At 46.4% G+C, this 14,356-nt stretch overlaps 1 protein-coding gene across 1 annotated transcript in view; it reads left to right on the top strand.

Annotated features, from left to right (window-relative positions):
* SMARCAL1 (SNF2 related chromatin remodeling annealing helicase 1) overlaps positions 1 to 14,356 on the top strand; it is a 388,047-nt gene that overhangs the window by 328,537 nt on the left and 45,154 nt on the right. The window lies entirely within an intron of this gene.

The raw sequence follows: 14,356 nt of genomic DNA, 5'->3' as shown, positions 1-14,356 counted from the left end.
CTAACGCTGACCCCTCAGGCCCTGGTGCTCCTAGATCTGTCGCCGCGTTTGACACAGTCGACCATAAAATCCTGATGGTACGTGTTAGATGTGCCGGCATCCAAGGCTCAGCTCTCGATTGGATCGGCTCATTTCTCGAGGGCCGTACCCAAGCAGTACGACTTGCCCCATTCACCGTCCCTAAAATCGCGACTACGTGTGGGGTCCTGCAGGGATCGTCACTATCCCCCCACCTGTTCAATTTATACCTCCTGCTCTTGATCCAGTCCTTGAAGGACAGGAAGGTAACCACATTTAATTATGCTGACGACTTTCAGCTAATCTTACCATCGATAATTCCCCTAACTCATTTCAGGAATTCCAGGTCACCATTCTCCATATTCAGCAGTGGATGGGCCTAAATCATTTAAAACTTAATCCAGGCAAGACCAAAGTAGTTCTGACCGAGAACAGTCAGATATTCTGGGGCCCACACTATACTGGCCGAAGGAATTTGGATCCCCACCCGCCCCGTCCCCCTCTGTCAAAAACTTAGGGGTTACCATAAATGACGCTCTCTCACTAAAATCTCAAGTAGGGGCAGTGGTCTCTGTCTGTTTTTTCCACCTGCGCAAAATCAGGAAGATCAGCCATCTGCTCACCCACGCAGCAAGGAAACAGGTAGTGATTGCCTTGGTAATTTCACACTTAGACTTTGCCAATTCAATCTACCCCGGCATGCCACTCTACTTAATTAAACGTCTCCAGTTGGTCCAGAACCAAGCTGCGAGATTGATCCGCAAGCAAGATAGCAATCTGCCAGACCCCTACTACATAAACTCCACTGGCTCCCCATTTCCCAACGCGCGGAATTCAAAATGGGTTGATTAATTTTTAAGTTTCTATACTACCAGAGCCCTAAATTCATCAACTGCCTGTTATCTAGGTATACCCCATCCTGCAACCTGCGCTCCGCCCACCTTCAGCTGTTAAACACCCCTGCCTTCAAGTTAAAATGCCAGGGAGGATGCAGGTGTGCCTCCTTGGCCCCCAAACTGTGGAACTCCTTTCCACTGGAGATCTGGTCTTGTAACAACCTTCTGAGCTTCAGGAAATTGCACAAGACATGGCTGTTTGGGCAGGCACATGAGTAAACTCGCCCTTGGTTCGACAGACTATAGAGCTAGCGCCATGAAACCATTCGGTGTACGTGCGCTGTAGAAATTCTTTATAACATAACATAACATGAGTTTAAAAATCCCCAGGTCATGCACACTAAATATTCATAACTGAGTTGCTTTCTTGTTACATGTAGGGTAAGAATCTGCATCTTTCATTCTTTAGTGAGGATCATCTTCCTTTCCATATATAGTTTGACAACCCTATCTGATTATGTGAACATATTTTTCTCTGTTATTTCTGGGGTTTTGGCTGGGTGCTTAAATTTTTTTTATTTACTTATTTTTTTGAGTTTTAAATAGCGCAAACTAGACCCGAGACATCGGGTATCAGAGCGCTTTACATGAGCACCAGTTTCGTTACATTAGGGCACATTCATTGTTGTTAGGCACGGGGAGATTAAGTGATTTGCCCAGAATCACAGGATGTTAAGCATTGTTGCCGAGACTCTAACCCTTTTTCCCAGCTTCGAGGTGGATCGCTCTAGCAGTAGGACTATATCCTCTCCCACGGATTTGTTTACATCGTTAAGCTGTTATTTAAATTTTTGAAATCACATAATTATTTGGTTTGTTTTAATTTTTTTGTAACTATTTTGAATTTTATACACTTTCAAAATTGCAGCACGATCCACTACGCTTTGGCGTGAGGCTGGCATATAAAAACTAAAATGAGATGAAAATAAAACTGATAAGCGCATGCCCCCTTTAATATGTAAAGAGAATGTTAAGGCATACTGCACCTATTTCACACCAAAGAATGCCAGTTCATTAATTTTCCCATAGTGGAGCTAAGCCGCCACAACTAAAAAGGCCTTCAATATATTCAATGCAATAGGGTAATGAAACAGTAAGTAATGGGTTTCCAGGAAGATATATTTGGTGGTAAGGTAATGGTTTTGTTTCTAGGTCCCCCGTTCAATTTCAAACTGTGATTGCTTTTTGTACGAGAAAGAATGAGGTGATTTTAGAGAGCTAGGTAACTCATTTATTACAAATCCAGCACCTGAAACATATTATTTTTGGCTGTTTATAAGTATATTTGAAGACATCATGCAATGTCAATCTCCACAAAATGTAAACTTTTTTCATTTATGTCTTGTTTTCTAATTTACACACTAAACATCAGAAATATTTTGCGGTCCTGGGATTGGAGAACGATGATTTTGCTAGCTTTGTTACTTTAGCTTCACAAATCTCATTCATTAACCTTGCTGTCCAGACACCAACAATCTTAGACTGAAAACAGATAGGGTCCGAATGAAAACCCATTATCTAAGCAGCTAATCAATCCTCTTGTATGTCCTCTACTACTAATCGAGCAGCAGAAATCCAAAGTTTGCTGTTCAAGGAGCAACGCGCTCTGCTAAGGGCAGAGTGTGCAGGGCCTGGGCTTGGGATGTGTCATGGCTACACTGAAGGGCAGAGAGACTCGGCTGGGGATATGGATGTGCTACCAGAAAAGCATCCTGGTTGGGTTGCAGCACAGTGCCGTTCGTATTGATTTAGAAAAATGTAGTGTTGGTATTGTCACAGCCTTAAGTCTCAGACTCTATGTAAGTGAGAGGCTGTGGCCGCTAGCAGTCTACACTGTAAGCATGTACTATCTTTTTCTTGACCCGAGTAACAAACTGTACTTTGAGGTTTGTAGCAGGGGTGGCTTGGGGTGCAACCCAAAAAATCATGATGGTCCTTAATCCATGTATGTGCCATATGCGTAACCTGTTGGATGGCTCTGCAGCCTAAGATAATAGCTGCTGGTAGCAGCACAAGATATGAGATATGTCTCTGGTATTAGCTACATGAGTGCCAGTTCTTTTTGTAAGAGAAGGAACTTTGCAAATCTGTGCATTATGAGTAGTTGCATTGAACATATATAGCAACAGTGAACACCAATGGTGGTACAATTATACTAGATAGGAGCTTTATTTGGTCGTTTTTTAAGATCTTGACAATGTGAGTCTGTTGGTGTATCATTGGAGCTTTAGGACATTTGCAGTAAGTATGTTAGTACTTTCACCTAATAACAAAGCTTCTGGGCTCTCGGACATCTGAAGCAAGGTCAGCTGTTCAAAGCTTAAGTGTACAGAAGCAGTTGCCTGCTTGATAACTCCACAGTTTAATGTTGGCACGTGTGCTGTCTATGCACCTTGAGTGCTTTTTCTGCTGTCCTTTTTACATTTGTAACTTGTGTTACTCGACTGTGATTAAAGACTGATGTTTGTGCCTCCAGTTGAAAGGGATTTTTTTCCACCAAAACCTTGTTACTGTAAGATATGTTGCATGATAAGACTTTTGCAGTCTAAGATTCAAGCATATTAAATCTATACATCCCTAGGGATAGAGCTGCACTGTAACCATAGTCTGTGTAATTCATAGAGTCAGGGTAATATGAGGGTAGCATTGTAATATAAGATATTTGACCCCAGGAATGCAGCCTGTACAATGTATTTAACTCTGCATCATTATTAGATTATTTAGAAAGTGTTTAATGTGGAAAAAGTAAGTCTAGTCTATGATTAGAGCCATTAGAGTCTGTGCAACCTAAGAATAGTAACTGCAGTGGGTGTGCTACAGAAGGGTAGTATTACGCCCTACAAATGGAGTATTATCTTCTGTACCTGCTGGTTTAACCTCACACCCTGGTTCTCATCTCATTGCACAAAGTCCTGGTAGAAGTGTCATGCAGATAGATAATGGTTTGCCTCATATACAAGGCACACAACATAAATTCTCGGTAATTCTTGGCCATAAAGCTTAAACTTTCAGGAGCATGCAGGGATTTTCTCACCTGTGATTGGAGATCCTACACTGTAAGAAACAACTAACTCTTAACTGTCTTTCTCTGTCAGCACCTTAAAGGTTTGTAATTGTTTCCCTCCTCCTCTTTTACCCCTGTCTAGCTATGTAAGTATGTCGTGTAGCTCCTATATATTCCCATACAGAATCTGCGCATTCAGATAACATAAACTATGGGTTTGGTGGCAGACTGGTTCCGAGCACCCCCACTGATAATGTTAACCTGTTTGCATTAGCTGGCTCATAGTGCCACTGGAATCTCCGCTTATCGGAAAGAGAATAATTTCTGGCAACCTTAGAACATGACAACCCTGATCCCTCAGAATCGTGGAAACAATGTACTACTTTTCGTTCAGTCGCTCGTGCTCACTTATTCGGTTTCAGAGAGTTACACAGAAGAAACAGTTGGGCGTGTTACAATAAGAATGTATTGTACAGTTGTTCTTCTAGTGTAAAATAGATGTCCTGCAACAACGTTAGACAGTAGCAGATATATATATGATTAGCAGTACAGTGAATATAAAAGGATAGTACAGTTCTCCCATCTTGAAATGATCATGAATACATACATGAATGTAAAATGCATGATAAAAGAAAGCGCATACTCCTACAATGCATATCTAGATGTACCTAAGTGTACCTAGTTGTGAGTAGGTATGAAGTCAAGAATCACTCTAGGTTTAGTCTAACCCCATTACCTTAAGTCAGAGAGTGTGGCACCCTGTCCCAGTCTCAAGTTGGACACCCCGCGAGGGATGTGTCAGAGCGCTGTCAGCTGGAGCGTCTGCATGCAAGAGCCACAGCATCTCTGGTCAGTGTGTCAGCTGAAAGTCTTTGTTCCCTCTAGCTAACACTAGTAAGATGTGCTCTATTTATACAAAAATTATCTATGGCTCCTTTGTCCCTTGTTTCTTGTATTAGCCATTGTTGGATTTGAGGATGACTTATGGGATGAACCTTGTACGTAGATATTATGCAGGTGGTGTATCCCCTGCCTGGTTTCTAAGAATCCTTATGAATATTCATTCATACTGTGTGAGTCTATTGATGAAGCTATAGGACTCTATTGTTCAGGACAAACCCTCCTTCTGCGCCCAGGCCTAGAACTAGGTAAAGCTTTAATCCTAAAAGGTACGTTACTGTGTAGTGTAGGGGGAGTAATGTAGGTGAAAGTGTATGACATCACCCGGGCCTATATTAGGGTGCCTACATGAAACATAACAAGTATGTATGCCCTTAGTGGCAACCTAACCAATAGGCAGTGGTGTGCTGTACAAGTATAAAGTCAATGTGTGGTTGAAGAGATAGCTTTGTTAATAGATTGTGGTGTAGTGTTCTTTCCAGAGGTGCATCTTCAACTCTTTACTAAATTAGAGTAAATTGGGTTGGTCTTGATGGATATGGGGTTGTTATTCCAGATCCTGGATTCATAAATGGAAAAGGCCTGCTGTATTGTTTCTTTTTTACTCTGAGTGTGCAGTCTGATGGTATCTTGGCTGCAGATTTGCAGAGATCCACCAGAGATGGTGAGTTAGTCTGGTAGCTAAGAAGTGGTGCATGTCTTGATGGCTTTGTAACTCATACAGCTGGTTTTGAAGATGGTGTTGACTGGCAAGTGGAGCCAATGGAGTTCCATCAGGATGGGGGTGGAGTGATTATATTTCTTTAGGCCCTGGATGAGACCTGCCTCAGTGGCTTGTAGAATCTCCTTAATGAGTGCCTGTGGCCTGTGTGGGGTCTTAGAGGCCATGCAGCAGTGTGTTACCTTCATCCGGCGAGTATGATGCTTGAACAACAGTTTAAGTCTCTGTGGCAAATAAAAACAGTCTCACTTTCTTTAGAAGAGAGAGCTGGTACAAAGTCATCTTTGTTTTTTCATGGCAGTGTGTTCATTGAGGATAAGGTTGCTGTCAAGGGTGAATCTGGTAACATTTGTATTCAGTGAAATTTGGGATTTGAAGATGTCATGGTTCTTGTCATTGAGCCTGGTTTGTACTGTATCTTGTTTTTTGTGTGAAAAACAGGACGTCTGTTTTGGTTGGGCGTCAGTCGCTCGGCATCTGGATGATGTGCAGGTTGTGTTTGAGGTTATGTCTGAAACAGCAAGCCTTCGAGTAGAGTTATGTATCATTAGCATATTTGTGAATCTTGATGCTGTTTTTATGAGTAGAGTTCCAAGCGGGTCTGTGTAGAGACTCAAGATAGTGGGCAGTACAGATCCCTGGGGGACCGCAAAGGTGCCTTGAATGTGCCCTTGTGAACAAACTGGTATTGCTTAGAAAGGTAGGAGGACAACCAGTGAAGGACATTGCTGATGAGACCCATTTGAGTCTCTATGATGTGTATGAAGGTAGGATGACGGACTGTGTCAAAGGCAGCTGAAACGTCCAGCAGTATCAGAATGCAGGGATCCTCCTCATCTGTGCTCAGTGGTGCTTTACCAATGATGTGTTAGATAGCAGTCTATATGCCTCAGCATTATCTGAAGCCAAACTGGTAGTTTTGCAGGAGGTGATTAGCATTATTGTGATGTTGAAGTTGAATACAGACTGCTTTTTAAGTGATCTTGCCGATGACTGGTAGGTGAGTGATTGGCCAGTAGGTGGCAAGGTCTAACATAGTATTTTTAGGAGTGGAAGGATCGGGCCTGACTTGAGATCTTCTGAGAAGATGTCCTGAGTGAGAGAGGCACTGAAAATGCTGAGTAGGGATTAGAGAGAGCGTTTTCAAGAGAAATTTGATGAAGGACGAGGATAAGACAGAGAGTTAAGTTTGTCAGCAAGATCTGCCAGGGCTAGGGTATTGAATGCTGACCATTGCAAGAATATACAGGAAGGGGTGGGCATAAGAGATGAAGCAGGCTTTTTGTTTTTGATGTGCTGTTGGATCATCTCGTTACTGTAGAATAGGTGATGCTGAACGTTCGACGTTGCGGAGGCGGCGTTCGGCGGCGAGGAAGAAGCGCTCGACGTCGCGGAGGCGGCATTCGACGCCGGAGTCGCGGAGGCGACGTTCGACGCCGGAGAAGCGACACTCTGCATCGAGAAGAAAGAGATCAGCGTCTCGGAGACTTTCCAACTCTCCTAAGCGGCGCAGAAGGAGTTCTGGCGCCGGAAGTCACGCTGGATCTGGGGGAGGATGCCAGAGACGGCGATTACCGACTGGAGGGGCTGGTTCGCAGTCCCCTCCCCCGAAGAAGTCACCGGGCTCGGTGTACTCGGTGGTTTATACACCAACTAGGCCGAAGACTCCCCCACCTCCTCCACCTCTACCTTAGGAGGCTCCTCCCAGCAATCCTCCTCTTCCACCGCTTCCGCCATCACGGCCACCACCTCTGCCTCCTCGGTCCGTCCCTCGGCCGGAGGTACCTCCTGTTGTTCCGCCGAGGTCGGTGTCGCTGCCTCGCCTCCCTACACCGCTTAAGGGGACGCCTAAGCCAAACCCCCAGGATAGGCCAAGGAAGTCTCCTCCGCGGAGACCTGCGGAGCGTCCACGAACAGGGAGGTCGCGATCTCGTTCCAGGAGGAGGGAGCGATCGCGGAGTCACAACAGGTCATCCACGCGGTCGAGAGGACGCCACGGGAGGCGCAGGTCCCGTTCGCATACGGGGTCTTCAGAGACCAGGGACTATTCACCAACGTTGTCTGGGTCGCCGGAGACAAGGGTGTCACCGGTTGACGATCTTGTGTCCTTCCATGATGTCCTGTTGAGGGTTGCAGCGAAGTTGGGCATCTCGTTGACGGTGCCCACGCCCAAAACATCGGTGATCTTCGAGACGCTGCACCAGAAACATCTGTCTACCACTAGTACCGGGCCTGGAGGATCCGGCCATGGACCTGTTTCTCACCCCGGCTGTGACTAAGGCGGCCCCCTCGAGACTCCAGAAGAAATACCGGTCTCCCGACTAGGATCCGGCTTTTCTGAGGGTGGACCCTCCGCCAGACTCGGTGATAGTGACGGCGGCTCGGAAGCAGCATGCCACCACTCCGTCATCCACAGTCCCACCAGATAATGAATCTAGATGGCTGGATTCGGCGGGGAGAAAGGTTTGTGGGACATCGGCAACTTCCATGAAAGCGGCGAGTGCCACGGCCTTGTTAGGGCGGTGTGACGGAGCCCTCTGGGAATCCCTCCAGCAGTTTGTAGAACACCTGCCTCGTGACAAGAGAGAAGATTTCCAAGAGGTGTTGAATGAGGGGATGTTGGTGGCGAATCAGGTCATCAGTTCTGCAGCCAATTCTTCCCTCCTGGCGGCGCATGGTTACTGCCATGGAGTTAACCAGCGAAGACACGCCTGGCTCCGCCTCACGTCGCTGAAGCCAGACGCACGACAAAGGGTTGCCAATTTACCATTCTCTGGCGAAACCCTGTTTGGAAAACATGCAGATGACGAAATGGCCCGCATGAAGGCGGAGGCCGAAACGCTCACGGATGTGGGTCTGGAAAAGCCCAAGGATACCAAGAAATCTTACCGCCCGTTCCAGAGACGGTTCGGTGGACAGGGCAGAGGGCGTGGCCAGACTTCGGGACAGCAGCAGCAACAACAGCAGCAGTTCCGAAGACCGTTCCAGAAGCGCCAGAAAGGCAGAGGCGGCCAACAGTCGGCAGCAGCGACCAAAGGCCCGGCTGGGTCTAGGCCCAGAGCGTTTACTTCCCCTGCATCCGTTACCCACTCCGGTGGGGGGGGAAGCGTTCAATTTTTTTCTGGCAGAGTGGAGAAAAATTACTCGGGACAAGTCAGTGCTGAATATTGTTTGCAATGGATACAGTCTTCGGTTCACCAGCCCGCCTCCATCAATTCCTCCAGTCAGCGCGCAGTGTCAGCTGCGCGAGCGCCAGGCGGAGGCAGATATCCTGTTAAGGAAAAGGGCGATAGAAGACGTACCTCTGTCTCAAAGAGGAAGAGGTCTGTACTCCCGGTTCTTCCTGGTTCGCAAGAAGGACAAGAACGAGTTCAGGCCCATTCTGGATTTGCGACAGGCAAACAAGTGGATTCGCAGAGAGAAGTTTTGCATGCTGTCGTTGCATCAGATTTATCCTCAGCTGCAACAGGGAGACTGGCTATGTGCTATAGACCTACAAGATGCGTACTTCCTTGTGCCCATTGCACACAAACACAGAAAGTTCCTGCGATTCCAAGTCGGCGCCAATCATTATCAGTACACAGTACTGCCATTCGGACTGAAGTCTGCGCCAAGAACATTCTCGAAGTGCATGGCGGTGGTAGCAGCACACCTCAAGAAGAACAAGGGGTTTGTCTACCCGTACCTGGACGATTGGTTGATCAAGGCCTCTTTCTTCTCGGAAGCTCAAGCACACTTCCAGAAGACGTGCGTTCTCTTGAACAAGCTGGGGTTGCACATCAACATGTCCAAGTCTGTCCCGACTCCGGTCCAGTGCATTCAGTACTTGGGAGCCTCCATCAATACGCTGTCTGCAAGCGTGTCTCCTTCAGAGGAGCGACGATTATCACTCCTTCGGAAGGCTCAGGCTCTTATGACCACTCCATCTACAACAGTGAGGACGGTGTCTTCTCTACTGGGATCGATGGCTTCTGGTATCTTCCGAACGCCACACGCACGACTGCACATGAGACCGTTGCAGGAGTGCTTGGAGGATCAGAGGAAAGGGTCTTGGGACGACAAGATACGACTGTCTCTGCATGCTCTTCAGTCTCTGAAGTGGTGGTGTTCAGCGGAGAATCTCCTCAGAGGGTTTCCCTTCCACAAGGACATTCCCACTCAGACTATCGTGACGGATGCTTCCCTCCACAGTTGGGGGGCGCACTCCGGAGACTTACAGATTCAAGGAACGTGGTCCCCGATGGAGTCCACGTTTCACACCAATTTCCTGGAACTCAGAGCTGTTCACTTGGCATTGAAGGCCTTTCATCCGTCCTTCCAGACCAACTCTCTGCTTGTACAGACGGACAAAACGACCACGATGTATTACCTCAACAAGCAGGGGGGCTCGAGATCACGCACTCTGTCACAGGAGACGCAGGCGATCTGGCACTGGCTCCTGGCCAGAGGACTGACGATAACGGCTACCCATCTGCCAGGTGTGCAGAATGTTCAGGCGGACGCACTGAGCACACTGATTCAGGAAAACCACGAATGGGTCATAAACGACAAAGTACTAGGAGAAGTCTTCGCAAGGTGGGGGACTCCAGACGTAGATCTGTTCGCCACCGCAGAAAACAGCAAATGCTGAGACTTCGCCTCCAGGTACTACCAGCAGGGGACGCTGGGGAATGCGCAATGGATCAGCTGGTCGAACAGCTTTCTGTACGCTTTTCCACCCATTCCCCTGATTCCGGCAGTGCTCTTCAAGCTGTCCCAGTCCAGGGCACGGATGATCCTGATTGCCCCGGAATGGCCCAGGCAGTGGTGGTTCACGGACCTGCTTCACCGGTCTCTCCTTCCGCACATACGGCTGCCGTGTAGGCCGGACCTTCTCACGAAATTCGGGGGGCAGATGTTGCACCTCAACCTCTCGTCTTTGAGTTTGGCGGCATGGCTCCTGAGATAGTGCAATATGGCCATTTGAATCTAACCGAAGATTGCATGGACATACTGAAGGAGGCTAAGCGACCTTCTACTCGGACTTCCTATGCTTACAAGTGGAAGAGGTTCTGTATCTGGTGCAAGTCCAAGAACTATGACCTGACGACGTGCAAGGAAGATGTCATCCTTCCTTACCTTCAACATTTGGCGCAGTCTGGCCTTAATGTTCATTCCATTAAGGTTCATCTCGCTGCATTGACTGACTACAGGAAATGCCCTTCACAGACTTCCTTCTTCCATATCCCTGTGATCAAAGATTTTTTGGAAGGCTTGAAGAAAGAATTCCCTCCTGTCCGGCTTCCTTCGCCTTCATGGGAATTGAATGTGGTGCAGTCCAGATTGATGAAGGAGCCTTTTGAACCTATTCATAAGGCTTAGTTGCAGCACCTGTCCTGGAAGGCGGCGTTCCTCGTGGCCATTACATCGGCCCGCAGGGTGAGTGAAATTCAGGCGTTGTGTTGCCATGAACCTTATACTGTATTTCATGCTTCTAAGGTTGTTATGCGTTCTCACCCTAAATTTCTTCCCAAGGTTATTTCTGATTTTCATGTCAACCAGACCATAACTTTGCCTACGTTTTTTCAGAATCCTTCATCTCCAGCGGAAAGGTCTTTACATTCCCTGGATGTTACGAGGGTGTTGAAATTCTATCTGGATAAAACCAAAGATATTCGTAGGTCAGACCAATTGTTTATCAATTATGGATCAGTCAGGACCTGTCTTGCTACCTCTAAACAGTCCATCTCTAGCTGGATTGTGTCCTGCATACAGCTGTGTTACCAAAAAGCTAATAAGACTTTAGGGGGTAAACCTAAGGCTCATTCCACCTGGGGCAAAGCTGCCACGACTGCTTTGCTCCGTAATGTTCCAATTGCAGAAATCTGCAAGGCGGCCACTTGGAAGTCGGTCCATACCTTTGCTAAGCATTACTGCCTGGACACTGGTGCCAGAGCACACGCTCGTGTAAGGCAGCTCCGCTGCGAAATCTGTTCGCACAATAGTGGTGTTAATTCTTGTTCTCCACCGCCGCTTTGGTGTGGGGATGGGCTTGCCATTCTATTCACTAGATTATGACTATACACAGAGATCTCCTACTACAGAAGGAGTAGTTTCTGTCCTGTAACTCCAGTTCTGTAGTAGGGGTATCTCTGTTAAAGTCATAAGCGCCCGCCCTCCTCACCGGTGGAGAGAGATATTCATGTAAGGAATGCTACAGGTCTGGCGTGTTACGCCTTCAAAAAGAGCTGAAAGTAAAAGGGACCTGCAGTGCACTCTGGGATACTGTGAACTTCTGGAAAGTTCTGAGCCACATAATGGCAGCCTATGGGGCTTGTCTGTCCAGGTCTTCCTCTCTATCATTCCAGAGGGGTTTTTGCTGTTGAGGCAAGAGAAATACGGACAGGCTTTGCTGTTTGTGGATTTTTGGGCGAATTTCTAGTTGAAGTACTTGACAGTGTAGCCTGGTTTTTTAGGCTGCATTATCTGTCTTTAATTCTCTCTTAAGTGTCTGTGCAGTTCTGCATTTTTCGACACTTTAAGAGATTATTTTTGATTGCTGCGGGGTCCACGCACATGGGCAGGACTATTCACTAGATTATGACTATAACAGAGATACCCCTACTACAGAACTGGAGTTACAGGACAGAAACTACTCCTTTACCAACCAACGGTGCCTATAGTTCTAGGGTCCAGGCTCGATTAAGGTAATGCTCTCAACAATATAGATTTTCCAGAATGCCTTACCCTACCTTATGTCTGGTGTTATGAAGGTTTTTCATTTGTAGATATGTTTGTGATTTTTGTACAATATGAACCTAGCTGGGAGGTAGCAGAAATGTTCCCGCTGTCTGAGATGGTTCAATTTAAAGTCCTTTGTATGACCCATTGCGCGGGCTATGTGCGGATTTTATAACCCATTGGGCTATGTACGGGATTGGGTTTCCGACTAGAAGCCCAGACCCAGCTTGGGTTATTCCTGTCTCTGATGGCAACATTATACTCTCTTTTATGTTACTTTTTGTAGCCAGATGACTGGGGTGACGTTTTGATTCTGGCCTTTCCTCTGGGGACAGACTTAATTGGACCATATGTTGCGATTATAGTAAAGGTTTTACAACTTCCGTGTTTGACTACTTTTTATTAGGCTATTTTTAAGCTTGTATCTTCAGGATTTATGTTCCAGAGACCCCCTTGAGAAAACAAACCAGTCATGGGTGGAACACTTGGATTAATCCCAGCTGCAGGTTATTGTTCTGGAATGCATTCCAGTTAATCATTTTTTTCTACTGTACAGTTATACATGAGAACAACCCTCCAGGCTTTGGTCCTACTCTATTAGGAACAATCCAGTCTGAACTCACAGGCCGAGTCCACTCTGAATGGCAAAATAAGCAACCCTATACAGGTTTCAGCCTATTTGGACCTCTCCAGTGAGTTCCAGCTGGATTCCAATGAGCAGTGAGTATGCGGCCCATACTGCATACCCATAGAACGTACAGCGTTAAAATGACACAAACAAAAGGTGATGGGGGTATGCTTGAATTAGTCTGAGCCATGGTTTTTTTACTCTGGGAAGCATTCCAGTCCCTCATTGTTATCCACTGTGCCACTCTCACCCTTCCACCAGTCCACCAATCACCTTTTTGTTTTCCCTAAGTGCAGTGTTTATGCCCGGATCTGGATCCCGTGCTTACTGTACCATAAGAATCAAGCTACCCCTCAGCTATGCGGCCTCGATACACCAAAACCAATCTAGGTTGTTGTGTGTTTTCATCAAGAGAGAAACTTGACCTTGCAGTGTGGCCTGGACTGTTCCATTTGAAGGAGGTCTAAGGCTGATTTCCAAATGGCGGGCTCTGTCCATGAACAAAAATGATGGAGTGTAATGCAGCCCTGAGTAATTACAAGTGGCTATAGCGAATTCAATCATTCCGGATTTGTTTTCCTCCGTGACAGGAATCCACTCAGGTGTTAAGTACTCTACAGACATGATATAAGATCAGGGATTCGGTGTATTCAAATAATGATATTTGTCTTCCATTGGAGCCTTTGGAGTCTGTACCTGAAGTCCAGTTCTACAGTGTAAGGGCTGTAGAATCTGTGTAACAGAAGGACAGTACTGTGGTCTAACATTAAGGTAGCTGTGCTCGCCGTAACTTAATGATGGTATTGTGGTCTGATGTGCCTGCAGGATCTGTTTCGTTAATGGGATATTAACACAGTCTGAAATTAGAGACTGTAGAATCCAACTGAAAAATGCTGCTATACTCTTAGATTAGAGCCGGTAGGATTTATGTGCCTGATTCATTTTACTACAGTGTGAATGCCTGTACAGTCTTTTTGAATTGGGGTACAGTATTGTGTTCTAGGGCGAGAGTCTATATACACCACGTAACCAAATTCTAGTGCTGCACCCCAAGAGCCTTTGTATTTTGTGTAACTCAAGTAGGGCTGCACTGCATAACCTAATGATAATATTAGATGATGGACAATCTATGCAAAACTTGAGTTATTTTTATTATCCTTCTATCCTCTTTCCTGTCTTGGGAATAAGATCATTCATCTGTTTCCTCACTACAGCTTTTTCTCCTTCAATACTAACACCATGGGCAGTTTAAGAACATATATTGGGAGAAGGGATTGGCAGGAGGGGTGAATTTCTCTCATCAGTATTTTCATTGGGTTGGGGTGTGATTGAAAACTAAACTTCAGTCTTGAGTGACTTGTTCAATCTTTCAGTGTTGTCATTCCCAACCACTCCTATTCTGGGCCATGCATTCAGTTCCGAGGCTACCCACCCAGTTACCAAATACACTTTTTGCATTCAACAGTCTA

This window comes from Lissotriton vulgaris, chromosome 2_1 (assembly GCF_964263255.1).
Source record: "Lissotriton vulgaris chromosome 2_1, aLisVul1.2, whole genome shotgun sequence".
Lineage (NCBI taxonomy): Eukaryota > Metazoa > Chordata > Amphibia > Caudata > Salamandridae > Lissotriton > Lissotriton vulgaris.
This window is presented reverse-complemented; position numbering and strand designations above follow the sequence as displayed.